We start from the raw sequence: 26,246 nt of genomic DNA on the forward strand, positions 1-26,246 counted from the left end.
TTATTCCTTGACAAATTTCAATTTCTTGTCGATGAAATCTCAGCGCCCGCCGCGCACCCTTCTATCCCCCATTTCTTGACAATCACACTAAATTTCTTGACCAATTGGATGGCAGGACTGGGTCTTATCCCACTGACCATTCACAAATATCACGTTGGGCTTGGATTTTGTGCCACCAACTTCACTTTATCACGTTGGGCCTGGATTTTGTGCCGCCAACCTCACAAAGATCACGTTGGGCCTGGACTTGGTGCCGCCAACATTGCAAAGTTCACGTTGGGCCTGGACTTTGTGCCGCCAATTTCACAAAAATCACATTGAGCCTGGATTTTGTGCCGCCAACTTCACAAACATCACGTTGGGTTTGGATTTTGTACCACCAACCAAGGCAGACTTGGGTTTAATCCCACTGACCGATTCATCACACTGGGGCAAATCTTTGGACAATTTTTCGAGCAAGTCTTATACAGTCTCTTCATACATACCAGCATTTCTTTATTCTGCCACTAGCCGTTGGGTCAGTCCCACTAGTGAGCACTTTATTTTTCATTGCTGCTAAACATGGGTCAGTCCCACTAGCGTGCATTTCATTTTCATTGCCACTAAACATGGGTCAGTCCCACTAGTGTGCATTTTGTTTTTCATCGCCACTAAACATGGGTCAGTCCCACCAGTGAGCATTTCATTTTCATCGCCACTAAACATGGGTCAGTCCCACTAGCGTGCATTTCATTTCCATTGCCACTAAACATGGGTCAGTCCCACTAGTGTGCATTTTTTTTTCATCGCCACTGAATATGGGTCAGTCCCACCAGTGAGCATTCATTTCATTTTCATCGCCGCTAAACATGGGTCAGTCCCACTAGCGTGCATTTCATTTTCATTACCACTAAACATGGGTCAGTCCCGCTAGTGTGCATTTTATTTTTCATCGCCACTGAACATGGGTCAGTCCCACCAGTGAGCATTTTATTTTCATTGCCGCTAAACATGGGTCAGTCCCACTAGCGTGCATTTCATCTTTATTGCCACTAAACATGGGTCAGTCCCACTAGTGTGCATTCCATTTTTAAGTTTGTTCGGGTCAGTCCCATGATTTTAGATTTTATTCGGGTCAGTCCCATGATTTTAAATTTTATTCGGGTCAGTCCCATGATTTAAATTTTGTTCGGGTCAGTCCCATGATTTAGATTTTATTCGGGTCAGTCCCATGATTTTAAATTTTGTTCGGGTCAGTCCAATGATTTAGATCTTATTCGGGTCTGTCCCATGATTTTAAATTTTATTCGGGTCAGTCCCATGATTTTAGATTTTATTCGGGCCAGTCCCATGATTTTAAACTTTATTCGGGTCAGTCCCATGATTTTAAACCTTATTCGGGTCAGTCCCATGATTTTAAATTTGTTCGGGTCAGTCCCATGATTTAGATTTTGTTCGGGTCAGTCTCATGATTTTAAATTTTGTCTCGGGTCAGTCCCGATTTTAAATTTTCTGTTTGGGTCAGTCCATTTTAAATTTCTCGTCCGAACCAGTCTCATCAAAAGGGGTCAGTCCTCATTTCAAGAACGGCAGTCGTTCGGCCAGTTTGCAGGGAAGCATTTGGTGTCTACTTCTTTATCTCAAGTTTTTCCAAAACTCAGACAAAGAGGGGCAAACTGTAGACACCAAATTTTTAACTAATTTTATTTTTTATTTTAGTGTTATCTATTTTATTTATTAATCTCATAATTTTTGTTTTAAGGCACCTTTTAGCATTTTATAGCATTTTAGATTGTTATTTTTTTTTATTTTATTTTTATATTCATTTTGGTCATTTAGTCGTTTAATTATATTTTAAGGTTTTTTTTAGTGTTAGAGTTGCCGGAAAATGGTCACAAAAATATGCCTTATCTCTGTTAGATTTTATTTTATGCAAGCTTATTGTTTATTTAAAAAAAAAAAAGAAAACCAAGCTCACGCTTGCGTGAGCCACATAGGATCCAAGCTCGTTCTTCATATTACATTGCAGGCAGAAGCATAAAAAAGGGACAAAATTTTGCAGCGACATTTGATCCCGAAACTTATCCCTAATCTACCATCTAAGGCTCAAAAGATCCCCAAGAAATTGATCTTTCATCAACACCATTGATGTGAGGGTTAAGGGTTTGAGTGGGCATATAAAAGGAAAAGGGGCGGCTGGATTTTGGGGGGCTGGGAGACAAAAAGGGGAGTGACGGCTGAAACAGAGAGCAGAGGGTATTAGGAAAGGAACCGAAGAGAGATAGAGAGGGTTGGTGGCTGGGTCAGGTAGGAAGGCCGAGAGAGTGTTGACGGGAGAAGGATAGAGAAAGAGAGCTGGGTGAGGGGAAGAAACCGAGAGCAAGAACTGGAGAATAGCATCAGGAGGTTGGCGGCTAAAGAGGAGGAACCTGTTGGCGGCTGAGAAAGAACCAAAGGAGTGGAGGAAAACAAAACCAGAGGAGAAAACTAGAGAGAGCAAGAGAGAATCTGCGACCAAACAAAGAGAAAGAGCTTCGGCAAGGGAAAAAGAACGGGAAGTTGGAGAGGAAAAGAAGAAGAAAGGGTCTTCGAGCAAAGGAAATCTGAAAATTTGAGGAGAGACTTAAAGAGCCGAAGAGGGAACCGAAAAGGAAACAAAAAGCAAGAAAATAGAGGGAGGAAGAAGTTTTTCGGCTGAGAGGAGGTCTGGGGGGAAGATTAGAACAGGAAAAATGACAAAAGAAAACGAAAAGAGAGAACGGGAAGAAGAAAGAAAATTTTCGCGGAAACCCTTTTTGGGATCGGGCTGATTGTCTGCTATTTTGGGCTATAATATTTCCAATCAAAATCGATCTCTTTCCAAGCAGTTTGAGCGATCTGGGATATCCACAACATGAGAGGAAGAATTTTTGTTCAAGGATCTTTCTGAAAATGATACCAGGAAGGTGTCTAAATCGAGGCTCAAACTAAGAAGCTCGAAAGCTCCAGCCTTTTTTTGGGTCTGCTCAAGGGAAGTTTCTTCCTCTCGTCCGTTCGATTGTTGGAGGATCCTACACGTTCAGACCAAATTGTGACGCAACGGTAAGCTCTTTTCTCTCTTGATTAAGATATCAGCATATGTAAATTCCTAGTTTTCTTTCATCAGCCATCCGTTTTTTTTCATTTCTGCGCCTTCCATGTCATGGGTTTTGCGCAAGGAGAATTGCTGGTTCTCATTCTGATTTTCCTCGCATGTTTGGATGTTGAATTCCTGGGTTTTGATTGCTAGAATAAAGTTTGATGCTTGCTTGGATCTTGGTTCCCTCTGTTTGACATGAAACCCAGAAATCTGTAGAAGTTCATGAATGTTCTTTTGGTTTTTTTTGTACATAATTTGGGATGGAAATCTTTGACGGGTGCATAAGGATGGATTTAGATGATATGATGCATAAAGTTTGTTTTGGCTTGAAAAGATTGCTATTTGTTTGGGTTTTGTTACCTGCGTCTGGAATGGATTTCATAAGAAGCATATATGCAGAAAGCTTCTGAAGTTACAAAGGAAAGAAAGCCATCGCAGCTTTGCATGAAACATCCCAAAATTGCACTTTGACCCCTTGGCTTCTAACTCATGCTGCTATGACCCAATCAATTGAATAATCTCTTCAATTTGGTCCTTGGTAGTTTTAATTTTACAACTTCATTGCTTGTTTGTTTTAATTAATTACTATGCTTTGTTTCAATTGCACTTAAGTCATGACTTTAGGGGCTTTATGATCAAGTGAGCTTTGTTTTGCACATTTCTTTTAATTTTTCTTAATTAAAGTGGTACCTTGACCTTTTTATTGTTTTGAAACCATTTTTCCTTCATTTGATTACCATTGCGAGGGAGGTACACTCTATCCTCTATTATTTGACTTTATTTGACCCTGCGTGCGTATATGTGTCTTATGTGTGCAATTGCATGACTTTAAGTGTTCATTTCATTTTCACTTTATTTATTCCTTTAGTTGCTTAGTTTTTGTTTTAATTTTAGTTCAATTTTATCATTTGGGAGGCACTTGAATGCCAAAGTTGTAATAGCTAGGTTATCATTTTTATTATTCCGTTTCCCCTTTTAGATTGTAGTAGGCCTTCGCCCCTAAGAATGTAATAGTTAGGGCCTTAATTGCCTTATGTGTTTTGCATGCTTAGGTGCTATGTGTTTAATCGCTTTGTTAGGTTTTTGCATCTAGATATGCATGTTTATGTGTTATGTGAATTACGTGCTCACATGTCTACTTGCTTTAATTATGCACATTACTTATATATGTGTGTATGATGGATACAAATGCACGTAACCGTGGCTAGTCCAATGCTAGTCATTGTTGCCCCCTCGAGCTCTTGCAAGTCCAATGCTTGTGAGAGAGCGTAGATATGGGCTAGTCCAACGCTAGACCCTTAGGAGCCCTTCGCGCGTTAGATCATGATTGCATGATTGTGTGATCACTTCATCTCACGCATATTTTTGTTTTTTAGGCCTCTGTCACCATATTGCATGACTCTTTTCTTATATACATATACCCCTTCCCCCATATTCTCCCTTATATGTATATTACTTGCCCCTTTTGTATGAAACATGACATTAGACTTGCATTTCATATAAGCATTGAAATTAGGTTAAATCATTTGCTTGATTAGGTTAGGGAAAACCCCTTGAATATGGGATATGGACGAGTTTGGCTTTCTAGCCTTAGCACGCTCGTATTCCTTCTATTAAAAGGGAAAATTGAGTCACGAACATTAGTCCCCCGTACCCGACATGATGCATCCCCTTAGGTCACGTATATTTGTATAATTATCTTATCCTTTTCCTCTTCTTAGAGTCTCATATTTTTGCATTATTCGTGACCTCTCCAAAGAGTCATTATTGGGCATCACAATTAATGTGATTGACACCATTCAAGCTTCGAAGAGAAATCTTACCCCCGATTCCCCCCTAGGTCTAGGTTTTGCATTCATATAGTACATCCAAATGTGATAAATTCTTTGGTTAAAACAAGAAAATCTTTGACTAAATCACGCAACTAGCCTTGGCTAGGTCGAAGGGGTGCCTCGGATTTTTTATCCTTGCCTTCCCCTTCGTCAAATGTGACTCCCGAACTTTTTTCATTGGTTTACGTAGACTAGGAGTCGTTTAAAAGGGGTTTTCTTTCTATCTTTCCTCCAAAAATTCATTTTTAAGTGACTTGGTACACCTTAACTCCATAGCAAGTGGCGACTCCGATTTTTATTTCAAAAACCCTTTTTAAACTATATTTTGGGTCAAATCGTCGCATTTTAGTAAAAGACAGATTTGATAGGGTTTTGCGGAATGGACACATCCGAGGCTACGCTTATCGGATTGGTGTACAACTTATACCATTTCGAAGCTAAGACGAAGTCCTACAACTTTCATGAAGATCACTTGGTCAAATTTCCAGTGTAACCTAATCAAATTCCCAGTTCACATAACCAGGTTCCAACTAATCGGCTAATTAACCGTACTACATTTAAATGATCATATCTCAGGCTACCAAAGTCCGTTTAAGGCATTCTTTGAGGCGTTTAAAAGCTAAGACAGAGTACTAAAACTTTCATGTTTTAGAAAATGGCTAAATCTGCACGGATCATAGTGAATAAACACAGCCAAACGGATGAACTGTCTAAAACGGATCACTGGAAACATCCTAGGGTAGCGGGGGTATTTTGGTCTTTTCATTGGCTACGTTGGTCCGATTGGGCTGAAATTTTGTAGGCACTATAAAATATCATTCTCTACAACTTTCATGTTTTATGGTAAGCCTAATTCAGCCTCTAACATAGTGCACTGAAACCGGACAGAACTGAAGTCAAATTTTCCAGAAATCTGGAAATTTTGGGATTCAATGAAACTTTCTTCATTTCTTGCCTCAATCCACCACCACAACCTCCTATATAAGCTTGGATACAACATATATCATCCATATAGCAAGTATAGGCAGAAATCATCAAACCCTAACTTACATATATCACCTTAAAAATCATCACAACAACTTGTATCACAACTAATCTAACCAAAACATGAATTATATAACATCTTAATCAAAAATAAAAGATCCAAAGCTATGGGTAAGACCTTATACCTCAACAAAAGAAGCTTGCAAGAGTAATACTTCACCTCCTCTTGGAATTTTTGGTTCTCTTAGCTTCCCAAGTTCACAACTCACACTTTAATCGGTTTAGAATTTTGGTTCCTCACTTGGATGGTGCAAATCAAGATGAAATGCTGAAACTCTTGCTCTCTCTTTCCCCCTCTCTTGTCTCGGCCAACCAGCAGAAAAATGGAGTGAAAATGAGGCCAACAAGATGATAAGAAGGTTGGACTTGACTTGGTCAAGGAGCCATAGGGGTGTGACACTTGTCACCACCAAAGCCAACAAAAATTTCTTTTTCTTTCCTTGCATTTTTTGCACTAAATTTCGGTCAAAACCAGCTGAAAATAAGGAGATATTTTGCTCAAATATTAATGAGCTTATATGGTAAGAAAGTGATGGTCAAGTGGTGGGTTCAATCGGTAGTACACGGTACACGTCGGTTCGCACCGTTTTTCCTTAAATCACACGTACTAGGATTTTTTTACTTCCTATTCACTAACTTTTTATCATTGCTTCTAATCACATATTATTTCTCACCTAAAAGTCACTCTTAAGTACCAAATTTGATCCTTACTCCATACCGAAGAATCACCCTACGAAAAAACGTGAAAACCCTAACTTGCTCCAACTTGAAAACGAAAAGTGAAAACCTTTACTTCCATGTTCATTTGCACTTATTGTGGGGTGATTTGGTGGTAGGGCTATTATAAAATCATAATTTCCAATTAAAAGGGCATTTTTAAGAAAACGTGAGGGGTTTTACAATTCCATAAATTGAATTTAGAGTTTCGATTGAAATATGAGAAATTTGAGAAAACGGTCAGTCAGCAATGAAACTAGGGTTTTGATTAGACTTTATTTCTAGAATCTAGGGTTTCTAGTCTTTAAAACAAAATAATAAAATAAAGAAACCGTAATATTCTCTTCGAGGCTAAACAACAATAGTATCCTAAAAGTTGGGGTATCACAATCTCCCCTCTTTAAAAGTCGAGGCTAAACAACAATAGTATCCTAAAAGTTGGGGTATCACAATCTCCCCTCTTTAAAAGAATTTCGTCCTCGAAATTCATCCATGCACTCCTAAATAGCGTAGGGTATTTTCTTGTATATCCATTTCTAGCTCTCAGGTCTTGCTGTAGCCAAAATTTAGCTTAACAATAGAAATCAGGAATCGTACCTTCTATTATCTCCGATGGTTTAGGTAATACCTGTTGGTCCATGGCGTACACTCTAGCTGGCACTCTTGGCTTAGTCCCTCCGACATTTGCTTGTTCAGGGTTTAGGTGTGACCTACGGGGACAAGTTGCAAGCTGGTGCTTGGCACTACCACACCATAAACATTTTCCTGCCTTTCGCCAACAATCATTCTCCGTATGATTGGCCTTCCCACAGTACTCACAAGATACTCGAGTTTGACCTCCTTGTGAGGCACCTCTTGCTTGCTTCCGGCCACGCGAGGCTTCTCTTGGAGTAATTTCGTTAGATGTCCCTGACACTTTTTCACCACCATCTCCTCGACCTATCTTAGAGGGTGGCATATCTAAATCATCCTGTCCTTGCCTTTGACTTCCACCAGGCGCACCTCTCCTTTTTGCATGAAAAACTCTCACTTGTGCCCTAGCAATTTCTTTTCGTTGGGCCTTCTCCAAAACCTCCGTAAACGTATTAATCTGGGCTGCCGCCAAGGCCTCTTGTATCTCCACATTGAGCCCTTGCACAAACCTCCGGACTCTTCTTTGCTCCGTAGCTATCAGTTCAGGAGCAAATTTAGACAACTTCGTAAATTGAGTTTCATACTCAGCTATACTCAAAGTTCCCTGTCGGAACTTAATAAAATCGTCCTCTCTCTTTTCTTGGACGATAGGTGGAAGGTATTTCTCGTTAAACTCCCGCACGAAATTCACTCATGTCCATGCGGTCCCCTCTCTCTCCCACTTAGCCCTCACTACATCCCACCAAGCCCTGGCCGGTCCCTCAAACTGGAAAATCGCAAATTGTACTTGCCTATCCTCTGTATAGTTTAAAGCGGCACAGATGTTGATCATGGCCTTTAGCCATCTCTCATCTCCTTCCGGGTCTGGTCCTCCCAGGAACTTAGGTGGAGAGAACTTCTGGAATCTCTCAAGAGCCCTATCTTGCCCCATATCGGGGTCCCCTAGGTTGATTTACAGGGGCTTGACCCTGTTGTTCCATTAAACGGGCCAGAATATTAGTCATTTGTTGGATTGCGGTTGCCACTTGATCTCCCCCTACAGCCTGGGGTTCAGGTTGTGGCTCAATCGTTGCTTCTCTCTCCTCTCTCGGTTCTTGTACCGGCTCCTGTGCATGTCTACCCCCACGGCCATGACTAGGACCGCGTCCTCGGTTAGTTCCCCTGGCTTGACTTCTTCTACCCTCCATGTTTCGCGGCTAATCAACTATAGCAATATAGCCAACTAATCAATGATAGAATATAGCCACTAAATAACTATATAAATATAAACAGAATAAAATGAGGCTCAAATAAACCTTTCCAAATCATAAAACAGGGGTAATGCAACACATTCAATCAAAACAAGTCACATCAAAACTCAAAACACGTGAATAATAAGGATCCCAAATCCCACGAATATTTTCAATATATTTCAAGTCCAGACTATTCGCATTCCCCGTACCTTTGCTTTCGCCATCCAAACTTATCCTAATATTACGCGAGATCTCAACTTATCGTAAAGGTATCACTCTTTGGTACTCGGGGACAAAAATCCGAAAATATGATAATTCACCACTCAAGCTGGCCAGGCTCAAGAGCAAATCACCCGTATTAGAGATTCCTACCCAACATCCATATCTAAGGTTCCCAACAATAGACAATCGTTCCACACTTAACAAGTCAATCCTCACAGTCCGAGAACCCTCTCCCGGCACGAGCTCAATAGGAGCTCTGATACCACCTGTAACGGCCCCACCTCCTCCTAAGGCAAACCAAAGGGTTCGGCGGACCGCCTGCCCAACTCTCGCCGGGACTCACTCACTCGTATCACGTGCATACATCCATTGATAATAAATAGCGACACAATTCAAACTTATAATTTACATCGATGCACAATCAATATACAAACTCTATATACCCAAACAGGTTTAAAGTGTATACAATCCAGGTATAATCATCCTAATCGAGTGATAGCGCGAGTACAAGTCAAAAGTCAAAATAACTAGGCTACGCTAGTCTTTACATATCTCACGCCTCGCTCGTACCCCTGTAAGGAAAACAAATGGAGTGGAATGAGATAAAAGCCCAGTGAGGTTCCAAATAGCAAATTGACCATTATTTATAAGTACAAGTTTTCGATATAGGAAAGTAACGAGCATGAAGAGTTCATAAAAGTGAGCAATAACACGTCAAGTAGCAGTTCCAAAATGAGCGAGTGAAAAGTTTTAAAAGAAACAATAACAATACAATACAAGTAACAATCATCTCAAAGTATAAGGATACGAATGGCTCTCAGGAGCCAAATTCCCAAAACATCACCAGGAGCTTGATCACGTAATAGTTGACATTCCGTCAACTTTCAAGTAAGTAACCAATCCAGTAGAACACCACTTACTCTACTCTCCGTCCACCATTCAAACCCCCTACTGGGCCCAAAATCCTCAAGAAACACGGGTGGTAATACTCGAGTATACTGATTAGTCGAGGAGATATCACTCCACTCGACAAACAAGAGACCCAGGGTTCGTTACCCAATCGACCAAGCCCTTGCCGGCTCGACTCGAGTAACTTGCCGCAGGGTTTCTGGAATTCCAAGAAGTGCGCACAACATGAACAAGTATATCAATTCAATTTCAACAATAAACAAATATATATCAAATAAGGGCAAGTGCGATAAAGTACACTCTTGCCCGATCAAGCCAATCATATATCATTTAATCATATTGATCAAGTATTGGAAACAAGTGTCCAGTTCAATCAGGTATTTGGAAGCACTCACCAAAATGAAGTGCCCCTAGTAATCACGTCTGGTTTATACTCCGGGTTCGGAGTCCAAATCTGCGATAAAACTCAATTTGAGAATTTTGAAACAGACTAAGATTCGAAACTTAGACGTTTCGTCCAATAAGAATCAAGAAATGGAAATCACTTGGAGAATATTCGTGAAACACTCGCTCGCTTTTCAAACTATATAACTTTGTAACATTTATACTTGGAAATGTCATTTGAGTCGAAAGTACAAGGAAAACGTATTCCAAGCAGTCATTATTTTATTTCTCAAGGGTACAATTTCGGCCTAATCCTTACTTATATACCTCGGTAAAAGAAAACGCAAATATCCTCGATGGTTCAAGTAGTAATCACTCTTAACTCTTACTCAAGTCGCAAGTATATTTCTCTAGTCCTCGAGCGTAAATTTGGGCAGCATGCCCTTTGTGTTTACCTAATTTTCCAGCCATTTTGGCTTCATTATTTTTCTCATTCAAACCCAAAGGTACACACACAAAACTCTAACTTCAATAGCCGTCCAATAGGCTCAAGACAATACAAGGACAAAAATTCAAGTTAACAACAAGTGCGGAAATGAGCTTTAGTAAAAGACAGATTTGATAGGGTTTTGCGGAATGGACACATCCGAGGCTACGCTTATCGGATTGGTGTACAACTTATACCATTTCGAAGCTAAGACGAAGTCCTACAACTTTCATGAAGATCACTTGGTCAAATTTCCAGTGTAACCAAATCAAATTCCCAGTTCACAGAACCAGGTTCCAACTAATCGGCTAATTAACCGTACTACATTTAAATGATCATATCTCAGGCTACCAAAGTCCGTTTAAGGCGTTCTTTGAGGCGTTTAAAAGCTAAGACAGAATACTAAAACTTTCATGTTTTGGAAAATGGCTAAATCTGCACGGATCATAGTGAATAAACACAGCCAAACGGATGAACTGTCTAAAACGGATCACTGGAAACATCCTAGGGTAGCGGGGGTATTTTGGTCTTTTCATTGGCTACGTTGGTCCGATTGGGCTGAAATTTTGTAGGCACTATAAAATATCATTCTCTACAACTTTCATGTTTTATGGTAAGCCTAATTCAGCCTCTAACATAGTGCACTGAAACCGGACAGAACTGAAGTCAAATTTTCCAGAAATCTGGAAATTTTGGGATTCAATGAAACTTTCTTCATTTCTTGCCTCAATCCACCACCACAACCTCCTATATAAGCTTGGATACAACATATATCATCCATATAGCAAGTATAGGCAGAAATCATCAAACCCTAACTTACATATATCACCTTAAAAATCATCACAACAACTTGTATCACAACTAATCTAACCAAAACATGAATTATATAACATCTTAATCAAAAATAAAAGATCCAAAGCTATGGGTTAGACCTTATACCTCAACAAAAGAAGCTTGCAAGAGTAATACTTCACCTCCTCTTGGAATTTTTGGTTCTCTTAGCTTCCCAAGTTCACAACTCACACTTTAATCGGTTTAGAATTTTGGTTCCTCACTTAGATGGTGCAAATCAAGATGAAATGGTGAAACTCTTGCTCTCTCTTTCCCCCTCTCTTGTCTCGGCCAACCAGCAGAAAAATGGAGTGAAAATGAGGCCAACAAGATGATAAGAAGGTTGGACTTGACTTGGTCAAGGAGCCATAGGGGTGTGACACTTGTCACCACCAAAGCCAACAAAAATTTCTTTTTCTTTCCTTGCATTTTTTGCACTAAATTTCGGTCAAAACCAGCTGAAAATAAGGAGATATTTTGCTCAAATATTAATGAGCTTATATGGTAAGAAAGTGATGGTCAAGTGGTGGGTTCAATCGGTAGTACACGGTACACGTCGGTTCGCACCGTTTTTCCTTAAATCACACGTACTAGGATTTTTTTACTTCCTATTCACTAACTTTTTATCATTGCTTCTAATCACATATTATTTCTCACCTAAAAGTCACTCTTAAGTACCAAATTTGATCCTTACTCCATACCGAAGAATCACCCTACGAAAAAACGTGAAAACCCTAACTTGCTCCAACTTGAAAACGAAAAGTGAAAACCTTTACTTCCATGTTCATTTGCACTTATTGTGGGGTGATTGGGTGGTAGGGCTATTATAAAATCATAATTTCCAATTAAAAGGGCATTTTTAAGAAAACGTGAGGGGTTTTACAATTCCATAAATTGAATTTAGAGTTTCGATTGAAATATGAGAAATTTGAGAAAACGGTCAGTCAGCAATGAAACTAGGGTTTTGATTAGACTTTATTTCTAGAATCTAGGGTTTCTAGTCTTTAAAACAAAATAATAAAATAAAGAAACCGTAATATTCTCTTCGAGGCTAAACAACAATAGTATCCTAAAAGTTGGGGTATCACAATCTCCCCTCTTTAAAAGAATTTCGTCCTCGAAATTCATCCATGCACTCCTAAATAGCGTAGGGTATTTTCTTGTATATCCATTTCTAGCTCTCAGGTCTTGCTGTAGCCAAAATTTAGCTTAACAATAGAAATCAGGAATCGTACCTTCTATTATCTCCGATGGTTTAGGTAATACCTGTTGGTCCATGGCGTACACTCTAGCTGGCACTCTTGGCTTAGTCCCTCCGACATTTGCTTGTTCAGGGTTTAGGTGTGACCTACGGGGACAAGTTGCAAGCTGGTGCTTGGCACTACCACACCATAAACATTTTCCTGCCTTTCGCCAACAATCATTCTCCGTATGATTGGCCTTCCCACAGTACTCACAAGATACTCGAGTTTGACCTCCTTGTGAGGCACCTCTTGCTTGCTTCCGGCCACGCGAGGCTTCTCTTGGAGTAATTTCGTTAGATGTCCCTGACACTTTTTCACCACCATCTCCTCGACCTATCTTAGAGGGTGGCATATCTAAATCATCCTGTCCTTGCCTTTGACTTCCACCAGGCGCACCTCTCCTTTTTGCATGAAAAACTCTCACTTGTGCCCTAGCAATTTCTTTTCGTTGGGCCTTCTCCAAAACCTCCGTAAACGTATTAATCTGGGCTGCCGCCAAGGCCTCTTGTATCTCCACATTGAGCCCTTGCACAAACCTCCGGACTCTTCTTTGCTCCGTAGCTATCAGTTCAGGAGCAAATTTAGACAACTTCGTAAATTGAGTTTCATACTCAGCTATACTCAAAGTTCCCTGTCGGAACTTAATAAAATCGTCCTCTCTCTTTTCTTGGACGATAGGTGGAAGGTATTTCTCGTTAAACTCCCGCACGAAATTCACTCATGTCCATGCGGTCCCCTCTCTCTCCCACTTAGCCCTCACTACATCCCACCAAGCCCTGGCCGGTCCCTCAAACTGGAAAATCGCAAATTGTACTTGCCTATCCTCTGTATAGTTTAAAGCGGCACAGATGTTGATCATGGCCTTTAGCCATCTCTCATCTCCTTCCGGGTCTGGTCCTCCCAGGAACTTAGGTGGAGAGAACTTCTGGAATCTCTCAAGAGCCCTATCTTGCCCCATATCGGGGTCCCCTAGGTTGATTTACAGGGGCTTGACCCTGTTGTTCCATTAAACGGGCCAGAATATTAGTCATTTGTTGGATTGCGGTTGCCACTTGATCTCCCCCTACAGCCTGGGGTTCAGGTTGTGGCTCAATCGTTGCTTCTCTCTCCTCTCTCGGTTCTTGTACCGGCTCCTGTGCATGTCTACCCCCACGGCCATGACTAGGACCGCGTCCTCGGTTAGTTCCCCTGGCTTGACTTCTTCTACCCTCCATGTTTCGCGGCTAATCAACTATAGCAATATAGCCAACTAATCAATGATAGAATATAGCCACTAAATAACTATATAAATATAAACAGAATAAAATGAGGCTCAAATAAACCTTTCCAAATCATAAAACAGGGGTAATGCAACACATTCAATCAAAACAAGTCACATCAAAACTCAAAACACGTGAATAATAAGGATCCCAAATCCCACGAATATTTTCAATATATTTCAAGTCCAGACTATTCGCATTCCCCGTACCTTTGCTTTCGCCATCCAAACTTATCCTAATATTACGCGAGATCTCAACTTATCGTAAAGGTATCACTCTTTGGTACTCGGGGACAAAAATCCGAAAATATGATAATTCACCACTCAAGCTGGCCAGGCTCAAGAGCAAATCACCCGTATTAGAGATTCCTACCCAACATCCATATCTAAGGTTCCCAACAATAGACAATCGTTCCACACTTAACAAGTCAATCCTCACAGTCCGAGAACCCTCTCCCGGCACGAGCTCAATAGGAGCTCTGATACCACCTGTAACGGCCCCACCTCCTCCTAAGGCAAACCAAAGGGTTCGGCGGACCGCCTGCCCAACTCTCGCCGGGACTCACTCACTCGTATCACGTGCATACATCCATTGATAATAAATAGCGACACAATTCAAACTTATAATTTACATCGATGCACAATCAATATACAAACTCTATATACCCAAACAGGTTTAAAGTGTATACAATCCAGGTATAATCATCCTAATCGAGTGATAGCGCGAGTACAAGTCAAAAGTCAAAATAACTAGGCTACGCTAGTCTTTACATATCTCACGCCTCGCTCGTACCCCTGTAAGGAAAACAAATGGAGTGGAATGAGATAAAAGCCCAATGAGGTTCCAAATAGCAAATTGACCATTATTTATAAGTACAAGTTTTCGATATAGGAAAGTAACGAGCATGAAGAGTTCATAAAAGTGAGCAATAACACGTCAAGTAGCAGTTCCAAAATGAGCGAGTGAAAAGTTTTAAAAGAAACAATAACAATACAATACAAGTAACAATCATCTCAAAGTATAAGGATACGAATGGCTCTCAGGAGCCAAATTCCCAAAACATCACCAGGAGCTTGATCACGTAATAGTTGACATTCCGTCAACTTTCAAGTAAGTAACCAATCCAGTAGAACACCACTTACTCTACTCTCCGTCCACCATTCAAACCCCCTACTGGGCCCAAAATCCTCAAGAAACACGGGTGGTAATACTCGAGTATACTGATTAGTCGAGGAGATATCACTCCACTCGACAAACAAGAGACCCAGGGTTCGTTACCCAATCGACCAAGCCCTTGCCGGCTCGACTCGAGTAACTTGCCGCAGGGTTTCTGGAATTCCAAGAAGTGCGCACAACATGAACAAGTATATCAATTCAATTTCAACAATAAACAAATATATATCAAATAAGGGCAAGTGCGATAAAGTACACTCTTGCCCGATCAAGCCAATCATATATCATTTAATCATATTGATCAAGTATTGGAAACAAGTGTCCAGTTCAATCAGGTATTTGGAAGCACTCACCAAAATGAAGTGCCCCTAGTAATCACGTCTGGTTTATACTCCGGGTTCGGAGTCCAAATCTGCGATAAAACTCAATTTGAGAATTTTGAAACAGACTAAGATTCGAAACTTAGACGTTTCGTCCAATAAGAATCAAGAAATGGAAATCACTTGGAGAATATTCGTGAAACACTCGCTCGCTTTTCAAACTATATAACTTTGTAACATTTATACTTGGAAATGCCATTTGAGTCGAAAGTACAAGGAAAACGTATTCCAAGCAGTCATTATTTTATTTCTCAAGGGTACAATTTAGGCCTAATCCTTACTTATATACCTCGGTAAAAGAAGACGCAAATATCCTCGATGGTTCAAGTAGTAATCACTCTTAACTCTTACTCAAGTCGCAAGTATATTTCTCTAGTCCTCGAGCGCAAATTTGGGCAGCATGCCCTTTGTGTTTACCTAATTTTCCAGCCATTTTGGCTTCATTATTTTTCTCATTCAAACCCAAAGGTACACACACAACAATCTAACTTCAATAGCCATCCAATAGGCTCAAGACAATACAAGGACAAAAATTCAAGTTAACAACAAGTGCGGAAATGAGCTTTAGTAAAAGACAGATTTGATAGGGTTTTGTGGAATGGACACATCTGAGGCTACGCTTATCGGATTGGTGTGAAACTTATACCATTTCGAAGCTAAGATGAAGTCCTACAACTTTCATGAAGATCACTTGGTCAAATTTCCAGTGTAACCTAATCAAATTCCCAGTTCACAGAACCAGGTTCCAACTAATCGGCTAATTAACCGTACTACATTTAAATGGTCATATCTCAGGGTACCAAAGTCCGTTTAAGGCGTTCTTTGAGGCGTTTAAAAGCTAAGACAGAATACTAAAACTTTCATGTTTTGGAAAATGGCTAAATCTGCACGGATCATAGTGAATAAACACAGCCAAACGGATGAACTGTCTAAAATGGATCACTGGAAACATCCTAGGGCAGCGAGGGTTGTTTGGTCTTTTCACTGGATACGTGGCTCCGATTGGGCTAAAATTTTGTAGGCACTTATAAAATATCATTCTCTATAACTTTTATGTTTAATGGTAAGCCTAATTCGGCCTCTAACATAGTGCACTGAAACCGGACAGAACTGAAGTCAAATTTTCCAGAAATCTGGAAATTTTGGGATTCAATGAAACTTTCTTCATTTCTTGCCTTAATCCACCACCACAACCTCCTATATAAGCTTGGACACAACATATATCATCCATATAGCAAGTATAGGTAGAAATCATCAAACCCTAACTTACATATATCACCTTAAAAATCATCACAACAACTTGTATCACAACTAATCTAACCAAAACATGAATTATATAACATCTTAATAAAAAATAAAAGATCCAAAGCTATGGGTTAGACCTTATACCTCAACAAAAGAAGCTTGCAAGAGTAATATTTCTCCTCCTCTTGGAATTTTTGGTTCTCTTAGCTTCCCAAGTTCACAACTCACACTTTAATCGGTTTAGAATTTTGGTTCCTCACTTGGATGGTGCAAATCAAGATGAAATGGTGAAACTCTTGCTCTCTCTTTCCCCCTCTCTTGTCTCGGCCAACCAGCAGAAAAATGGAGTGAAAATGAAGCCAACAAGATGATAAGAAGGTTGGACTTGACTTGGTCAAGGAGCCATAGGGGTGTGACACTTGTCACCACCAAAGCCAACAAAAATTTCTTTTTCTTTCCTTGCATTTTTTGCCCTAAATTTCGGTCAAAACCAGCTGAAAATAAGGAGATATTTTGCTCAAATATTAATGAGCTTATATGGTAAGAAAGTGGTGGTCAAGTGGTGGGTTCAATCGGTAGTACACGGTACACGTCGGTTCGCACCGTTTTTCCTTAAATCACACGTACTAGGATTTTTTTACTTCCTATTCACTAACTTTTTATCATTGCTTCTAATCACATATTATTTCTCACCTAAAAGTCACTCTTAAATACCAAATTTGATCCTTACTCCATACCGAAGAATCACGCTACGAAAAAACGTGAAAACCCTAACTTGCTCCAACTTGAAAACGAAAAGTGAAAACCTTTACTTCCATGTTCATTTGCACTTATTGTGGGGTGATTGGGTGGTAGGGCTATTATAAAATCATAATTTCCAATTAAAAGGGCATTTTTAAGAAAACGTGAGGGGTTTTACAAATCCATAAATTGAATTTAGAGTTTCGATTGAAATATGAGAAATTTGAGAAAACGGTCAGTCAGCAATGAAACTAGGGTTTTGATTAGACTTTATTTCTAGAATCTAGGGTTTCTAGTCTTTAAAACAAAATAATAAAATAAAGAAACCGTAATATTCTCTTCGAGGCTAAACAACAATAGTATCCTAAAAGTTGGGGTATCACAATCTCCCCTCTTTAAAAGAATTTCGTCCTCGAAATTCATCCATGCACTCCTAAATAGCGTAGGGTATTTTCTTGTATATCCATTTCTAGCTCTCAGGTCTTGCTGTAGCCAAAATTTAGCTTAACAATAGAAATCAGGAATCGTACCTTCTATTATCTCCGATGGTTCAGGTAATGCCTGTTGGTCCATGGCGTACACTCTAGCTGGCACTCTTGGCTTAGTCCCTTCTACATTTGCTTGTTCAGGGTTTAGGTGTGACCTACGGGGACAAGTTGCAAGCTGGTGCTTGGCACTACCACACCATAAACATTTTCCAGCCTTTCGCCAACAATCATTCTCCGTATGATTGGCCTTCCCACAGTACTCACAAGATACTCGAGTTTGACCTCCTTGTGAGGCACCTCTTGCTTGCTTCCGGCCACGCGAGGCTTCTCTTGGAGTAATTTCTTTAGATGTCCCTGACACTTTTTCACCACCATCTCCTCGACCTATCTTAGAGGGTGGCATATCTAAATCATCCTGTCCTTGCCTTTGACTTCCACCAGGCGCACCTCTCCTTTTTGCATGAAAAACTCTCACTTGTGCCCTAGCAATTTCTTTTCGTTGGGCCTTCTCCAAAACCTCCGTAAACGTATTAATCTGGGCTGCCGCCAAGGCCTCTTGTATCTCCACATTGAGCCCTTGCACAAACCTCCGGACTCTTCTTTGCTCCGTAGCTATCAGTTCAGGAGCAAATTTAGACAACTTCGTAAATTGAGTTTCATACTCAGCTATACTCAAAGTTCCCTGTCGGAACTTAATAAAATCGTCCTCTCTCTTTTCTTGGACGATAGGTGGAAGGTATTTCTCGTTAAACTCCCGCACGAAATTCACTCATGTCCATGCGGTCCCCTCTCTCTCCCACTTAGCCCTCACTACATCCCACCAAGCCCTGGCCGGTCCCTCAAACTGGAAAATCGCAAATTGTACTTGCCTATCCTCTGTATAGTTTAAAGCGGCACAGATGTTGATCATGGCCTTTAGCCATCTCTCATCTCCTTCCGGGTCTGGTCCTCCCAGGAACTTAGGTGGAGAGAACTTCTGGAATCTCTCAAGAGCCCTATCTTGCCCCATATCGGGGTCCCCTAGGTTGATTTACAGGGGCTTGACCCTGTTGTTCCATTAAACGGGCCAGAATATTAGTCATTTGTTGGATTGCGGTTGCCACTTGATCTCCCCCTACAGCCTGGGGTTCAGGTTGTGGCTCAATCGTTGCTTCTCTCTCCTCTCTCGGTTCTTGTACCGGCTCCTGTGCATGTCTACCCCCACGGCCATGACTAGGACCGCGTCCTCGGTTAGTTCCCCTGGCTTGACTTCTTCTACCCTCCATGTTTCGCGGCTAATCAACTATAGCAATATAGCCAACTAATCAATGATAGAATATAGCCACTAAATAACTATATAAATATAAACAGAATAAAATGAGGCTCAAATAAACCTTTCCAAATCATAAAACAGGGGTAATGCAACACATTCAATCAAAACAAGTCACATCAAAACTCAAAACACGTGAATAATAAGGATCCCAAATCCCACGAATATTTTCAATATATTTCAAGTCCAGACTATTCGCATTCCCCGTACCTTTGCTTTCGCCATCCAAACTTATCCTAATATTACGCGAGATCTCAACTTATCGTAAAGGTATCACTCTTTGGTACTCGGGGACAAAAATCCGAAAATATGATAATTCACCACTCAAGCTGGCCAGGCTCAAGAGCAAATCACCCGTATTAGAGATTCCTACCCAACATCCATATCTAAGGTTCCCAACAATAGACAATCGTTCCACACTTAACAAGTCAATCCTCACAGTCCGAGAACCCTCTCCCGGCACGAGCTCAATAGGAGCTCTGATACCACCTGTAACGGCCCCACCTCCTCCTAAGGCAAACCAAAGGGTTCGGCGGACCGCCTGCCCAACTCTCGCCGGGACTCACTCACTCGTATCACGTGCATACATCCATTGATAATAAATAGCGACACAATTCAAACTTATAATTTACATCGATGCACAATCAATATACAAACTCTATATACCCAAACAGGTTTAAAGTGTATACAATCCAGGTATAATCATCCTAATCGAGTGATAGCGCGAGTACAAGTCAAAAGTCAAAATAACTAGGCTACGCTAGTCTTTACATATCTCACGCCTCGCTCGTACCCCTGTAAGGAAAACAAATGGAGTGGAATGAGATAAAAGCCCAGTGAGGTTCCAAATAGCAAATTGACCATTATTTATAAGTACAAGTTTTCGATATAGGAAAGTAACGAGCATGAAGAGTTCATAAAAGTGAGCAATAACACGTCAAGTAGCAGTTCCAAAATGAGCGAGTGAAAAGTTTTAAAAGAAACAATAACAATACAATACAAGTAACAATCATCTCAAAGTATAAGGATACGAATGGCTCTCAGGAGCCAAATTCCCAAAACATCACCAGGAGCTTGATCACGTAATAGTTGACATTCCGTCAACTTTCAAGTAAGTAACCAATCCAGTAGAACACCACTTACTCTACTCTCCGTCCACCATTCAAACCCCCTACTGGGCCCAAAATCCTCAAGAAACACGGGTGGTAATACTCGAGTATACTGATTAGTCGAGGAGATATCACTCCACTCGACAAACAAGAGACCCAGGGTTCGTTACCCAATCGACCAAGCCCTTGCCGGCTCGACTCGAGTAACTTGCCGCAGGGTTTCTGGAATTCCAAGAAGTGCGCACAACATGAACAAGTATATCAATTCAATTTCAACAATAAACAAATATATATCAAATAAGGGCAAGTGCGATAAAGTACACTCTTGCCCGATCAAGCCAATCATATATCATTTAATCATATTGATCAAGTATTGGAAACAAGTGTCCAGTTCAATCAGGTATTTGGAAGCACTCACCAAAATGAAGTGCCCCTAGTAATCACGTCTGGTTTATACTCCGGGTTCGGAGTCCAAATCTGCGATAAAACTCAATTTGAGAATTTTGAAACAGACTAAGATTCGAAACTTAGACGTTTCGTCCAATAAGAATCAAGAAATGGAAATCACTTGGAGAATATTCGTGAAACACTCGCTCGCTTTTCAAACTATATAACTTTGTAACATTTATACTTGGAAATGTCATTTGAGTCGAAAGTACAAGGAAAACGTATTCCAAGCAGTCATTATTTTATTTCTCAAGGGTACAATTTCGGCCTAATCCTTACTTATATACCTCGGTAAAAGAAAACGCAAATATCCTCGATGGTTCAAGTAGTAATCACTCTTAACTCTTACTCAAGTCGCAAGTATATTTCTCTAGTCCTCGAGCGTAAATTTGGGCAGCATGCCCTTTGTGTTTACCTAATTTTCCAGCCATTTTGGCTTCATTATTTTTCTCATTCAAACCCAAAGGTACACACACAAAACTCTAACTTCAATAGCCGTCCAATAGGCTCAAGACAATACAAGGACAAAAATTCAAGTTAACAACAAGTGCGGAAATGAGCTTTAGTAAAAGACAGATTTGATAGGGTTTTGCGGAATGGACACATCCGAGGCTACGCTTATCGGATTGGTGTACAACTTATACCATTTCGAAGCTAAGACGAAGTCCTACAACTTTCATGAAGATCACTTGGTCAAATTTCCAGTGTAACCAAATCAAATTCCCAGTTCACAGAACCAGGTTCCAACTAATCGGCTAATTAACCGTACTACATTTAAATGATCATATCTCAGGCTACCAAAGTCCGTTTAAGGCGTTCTTTGAGGCGTTTAAAAGCTAAGACAGAATACTAAAACTTTCATGTTTTGGAAAATGGCTAAATCTGCACGGATCATAGTGAATAAACACAGCCAAACGGATGAACTGTCTAAAACGGATCACTGGAAACATCCTAGGGTAGCGGGGGTATTTTGGTCTTTTCATTGGCTACGTTGGTCCGATTGGGCTGAAATTTTGTAGGCACTATAAAATATCATTCTCTACAACTTTCATGTTTTATGGTAAGCCTAATTCAGCCTCTAACATAGTGCACTGAAACCGGACAGAACTGAAGTCAAATTTTCCAGAAATCTGGAAATTTTGGGATTCAATGAAACTTTCTTCATTTCTTGCCTCAATCCACCACCACAACCTCCTATATAAGCTTGGATACAACATATATCATCCATATAGCAAGTATAGGCAGAAATCATCAAACCCTAACTTACATATATCACCTTAAAAATCATCACAACAACTTGTATCACAACTAATCTAACCAAAACATGAATTATATAACATCTTAATCAAAAATAAAAGATCCAAAGCTATGGGTTAGACCTTATACCTCAACAAAAGAAGCTTGCAAGAGTAATACTTCACCTCCTCTTGGAATTTTTGGTTCTCTTAGCTTCCCAAGTTCACAACTCACACTTTAATCGGTTTAGAATTTTGGTTCCTCACTTAGATGGTGCAAATCAAGATGAAATGGTGAAACTCTTGCTCTCTCTTTCCCCCTCTCTTGTCTCGGCCAACCAGCAGAAAAATGGAGTGAAAATGAGGCCAACAAGATGATAAGAAGGTTGGACTTGACTTGGTCAAGGAGCCATAGGGGTGTGACACTTGTCACCACCAAAGCCAACAAAAATTTCTTTTTCTTTCCTTGCATTTTTTGCACTAAATTTCGGTCAAAACCAGCTGAAAATAAGGAGATATTTTGCTCAAATATTAATGAGCTTATATGGTAAGAAAGTGATGGTCAAGTGGTGGGTTCAATCGGTAGTACACGGTACACGTCGGTTCGCACCGTTTTTCCTTAAATCACACGTACTAGGATTTTTTTACTTCCTATTCACTAACTTTTTATCATTGCTTCTAATCACATATTATTTCTCACCTAAAAGTCACTCTTAAGTACCAAATTTGATCCTTACTCCATACCGAAGAATCACCCTACGAAAAAACGTGAAAACCCTAACTTGCTCCAACTTGAAAACGAAAAGTGAAAACCTTTACTTCCATGTTCATTTGCACTTATTGTGGGGTGATTTGGTGGTAGGGCTATTATAAAATCATAATTTCCAATTAAAAGGGCATTTTTAAGAAAACGTGAGGGGTTTTACAATTCCATAAATTGAATTTAGAGTTTCGATTGAAATATGAGAAATTTGAGAAAACGGTCAGTCAGCAATGAAACTAGGGTTTTGATTAGACTTTATTTCTAGAATCTAGGGTTTCTAGTCTTTAAAACAAAATAATAAAATAAAGAAACCGTAATATTCTCTTCGAGGCTAAACAACAATAGTATCCTAAAAGTTGGGGTATCACAATCTCCCCTCTTTAAAAGAATTTCGTCCTCGAAATTCATCCATGCACTCCTAAATAGCGTAGGGTATTTTCTTGTATATCCATTTCTAGCTCTCAGGTCTTGCTGTAGCCAAAATTTAGCTTAACAATAGAAATCAGGAATCGTACCTTCTATTATCTCCGATGGTTCAGGTAATGCCTGTTGGTCCATGGCGTACACTCTAGCTGGCACTCTTGGCTTAGTCCCTCCGACATTTGCTTGTTCAGGGTTTAGGTGTGACCTACGGGGACAAGTTGCAAGCTGGTGCTTGGCACTACCACACCATAAACATTTTCCTGCCTTTCGCCAACAATCATTCTCCGTATGATTGGCCTTCCCACAGTACTCACAAGATACTCGAGTTTGACCTCCTTGTGAGGCACCTCTTGCTTGCTTCCGGCCACGCGAGGCTTCTCTTGGAGTAATTTCGTTAGATGTCCCTGACACTTTTTCACCACCATCTCCTCGACCTATCTTAGAGGGTGGCATATCTAAATCATCCTGTCCTTGCCTTTGACTTCCACCAGGCGCACCTCTCCTTTTTGCATGAAAAACTCTCACTTGTGCCCTAGCAATTTCTTTTCGTTGGGCCTTCTCCAAAACCTCCGTAAACGTATTAATCTGGGCTGCCGCCAAGGCCTCTTGTATCTCCACATTGAGCCCTTGCACAAACCTCCGGACTCTTCTTTGCTCCGTAGCTATCAGTTCAGGAGCAAATTTAGACAACTTCGTAAATTGAGTTTCATACTCAGCTATACTCAAAGTTCCCTGTCGGAACTTAATAAAATCGTCCTCTCTCTTTTCTTGGACGATAGGTGGAAGGTATTTCTCGTTAAACTCCCGCACGAAATTCACTCATGTCCATGCGGTCCCCTCTCTCTCCCACTTAGCCCTCACTACATCCCACCAAGCCCTGGCCGGTCCCTCAAACTGGAAAATCGCAAATTGTACTTGCCTATCCTCTGTATAGTTTAAAGCGGCACAGATGTTGATCATGGCCTTTAGCCATCTCTCATCTCCTTCCGGGTCTGGTCCTCCCAGGAACTTAGGTGGAGAGAACTTCTGGAATCTCTCAAGAGCCCTATCTTGCCCCATATCGGGGTCCCCTAGGTTGATTTACAGGGGCTTGACCCTGTTGTTCCATTAAACGGGCCAGAATATTAGTCATTTGTTGGATTGCGGTTGCCACTTGATCTCCCCCTACAGCCTGGGGTTCAGGTTGTGGCTCAATCGTTGCTTCTCTCTCCTCTCTCGGTTCTTGTACCGGCTCCTGTGCATGTCTACCCCCACGGCCATGACTAGGACCGCGTCCTCGGTTAGTTCCCCTGGCTTGACTTCTTCTACCCTCCATGTTTCGCGGCTAATCAACTATAGCAATATAGCCAACTAATCAATGATAGAATATAGCCACTAAATAACTATATAAATATAAACAGAATAAAATGAGGCTCAAATAAACCTTTCCAAATCATAAAACAGGGGTAATGCAACACATTCAATCAAAACAAGTCACATCAAAACTCAAAACACGTGAATAATAAGGATCCCAAATCCCACGAATATTTTCAATATATTTCAAGTCCAGACTATTCGCATTCCCCGTACCTTTGCTTTCGCCATCCAAACTTATCCTAATATTACGCGAGATCTCAACTTATCGTAAAGGTATCACTCTTTGGTACTCGGGGACAAAAATCCGAAAATATGATAATTCACCACTCAAGCTGGCCAGGCTCAAGAGCAAATCACCCGTATTAGAGATTCCTACCCAACATCCATATCTAAGGTTCCCAACAATAGACAATCGTTCCACACTTAACAAGTCAATCCTCACAGTCCGAGAACCCTCTCCCGGCACGAGCTCAATAGGAGCTCTGATACCACCTGTAACGGCCCCACCTCCTCCTAAGGCAAACCAAAGGGTTCGGCGGACCGCCTGCCCAACTCTCGCCGGGACTCACTCACTCGTATCACGTGCATACATCCATAGATAATAAATAGCGACACAATTCAAACTTATAATTTACATCGATGCACAATCAATATACAAACTCTATATACCCAAACAGGTTTAAAGTGTATACAATCCAGGTATAATCATCCTAATCGAGTGATAGCGCGAGTACAAGTCAAAAGTCAAAATAACTAGGCTACGCTAGTCTTTACATATCTCACGCCTCGCTCGTACCCCTGTAAGGAAAACAAATGGAGTGGAATGAGCTAAAAGCCCAGTGAGGTTCCAAATAGCAAATTGACCATTATTTATAAGTACAAGTTTTCGATATAGGAAAGTAACGAGCATGAAGAGTTCATAAAAGTGAGCAATAACACGTCAAGTAGCAGTTCCAAAATGAGCGAGTGAAAAGTTTTAAAAGAAACAATAACAATACAATACAAGTAACAATCATCTCAAAGTATAAGGATACGAATGGCTCTCAGGAGCCAAATTCCCAAAACATCACCAGGAGCTTGATCACGTAATAGTTGACATTCCGTCAACTTTCAAGTAAGTAACCAATCCAGTAGAACACCACTTACTCTACTCTCCGTCCACCATTCAAACCCCCTACTGGGCCCAAAATCCTCAAGAAACACGGGTGGTAATACTCGAGTATACTGATTAGTCGAGGAGATATCACTCCACTCGACAAACAAGAGACCCAGGGTTCGTTACCCAATCGACCAAACCCCTGCCGGCTCGACTCGAGTAACTTGCCGCAGGGTTTCTGGAATTCCAAGAAGTGCGCACAACATGAACAAGTATATCAATTCAATTTCAACAATAAACAAGTATATATCAAATAAGGGCAAGTGCGATAAAGTACACTCTTGCCCGATCAAGCCAATCATATATCATTTAATCATATTGATCAAGTATTGGAAACAAGTGTCCAGTTCAATCAGGTATTTGGAAGCACTCACCAAAATGAAGTGCCCCTAGTAATCACGTCTGGTTTATACTCCGGGTTCGGAGTCCAAATCTGCGATAAAACTCAATTTGAGAATTTTGAAACAGACTAAGATTCGAAACTTAGACGTTTCGTCCAATAAGAATCAAGAAATGGAAATCACTTGGAG

The sequence above is a fragment of the Coffea eugenioides genome, chromosome 7 (assembly GCF_003713205.1).
Source record: "Coffea eugenioides isolate CCC68of chromosome 7, Ceug_1.0, whole genome shotgun sequence".
Lineage (NCBI taxonomy): Eukaryota > Viridiplantae > Streptophyta > Magnoliopsida > Gentianales > Rubiaceae > Coffea > Coffea eugenioides.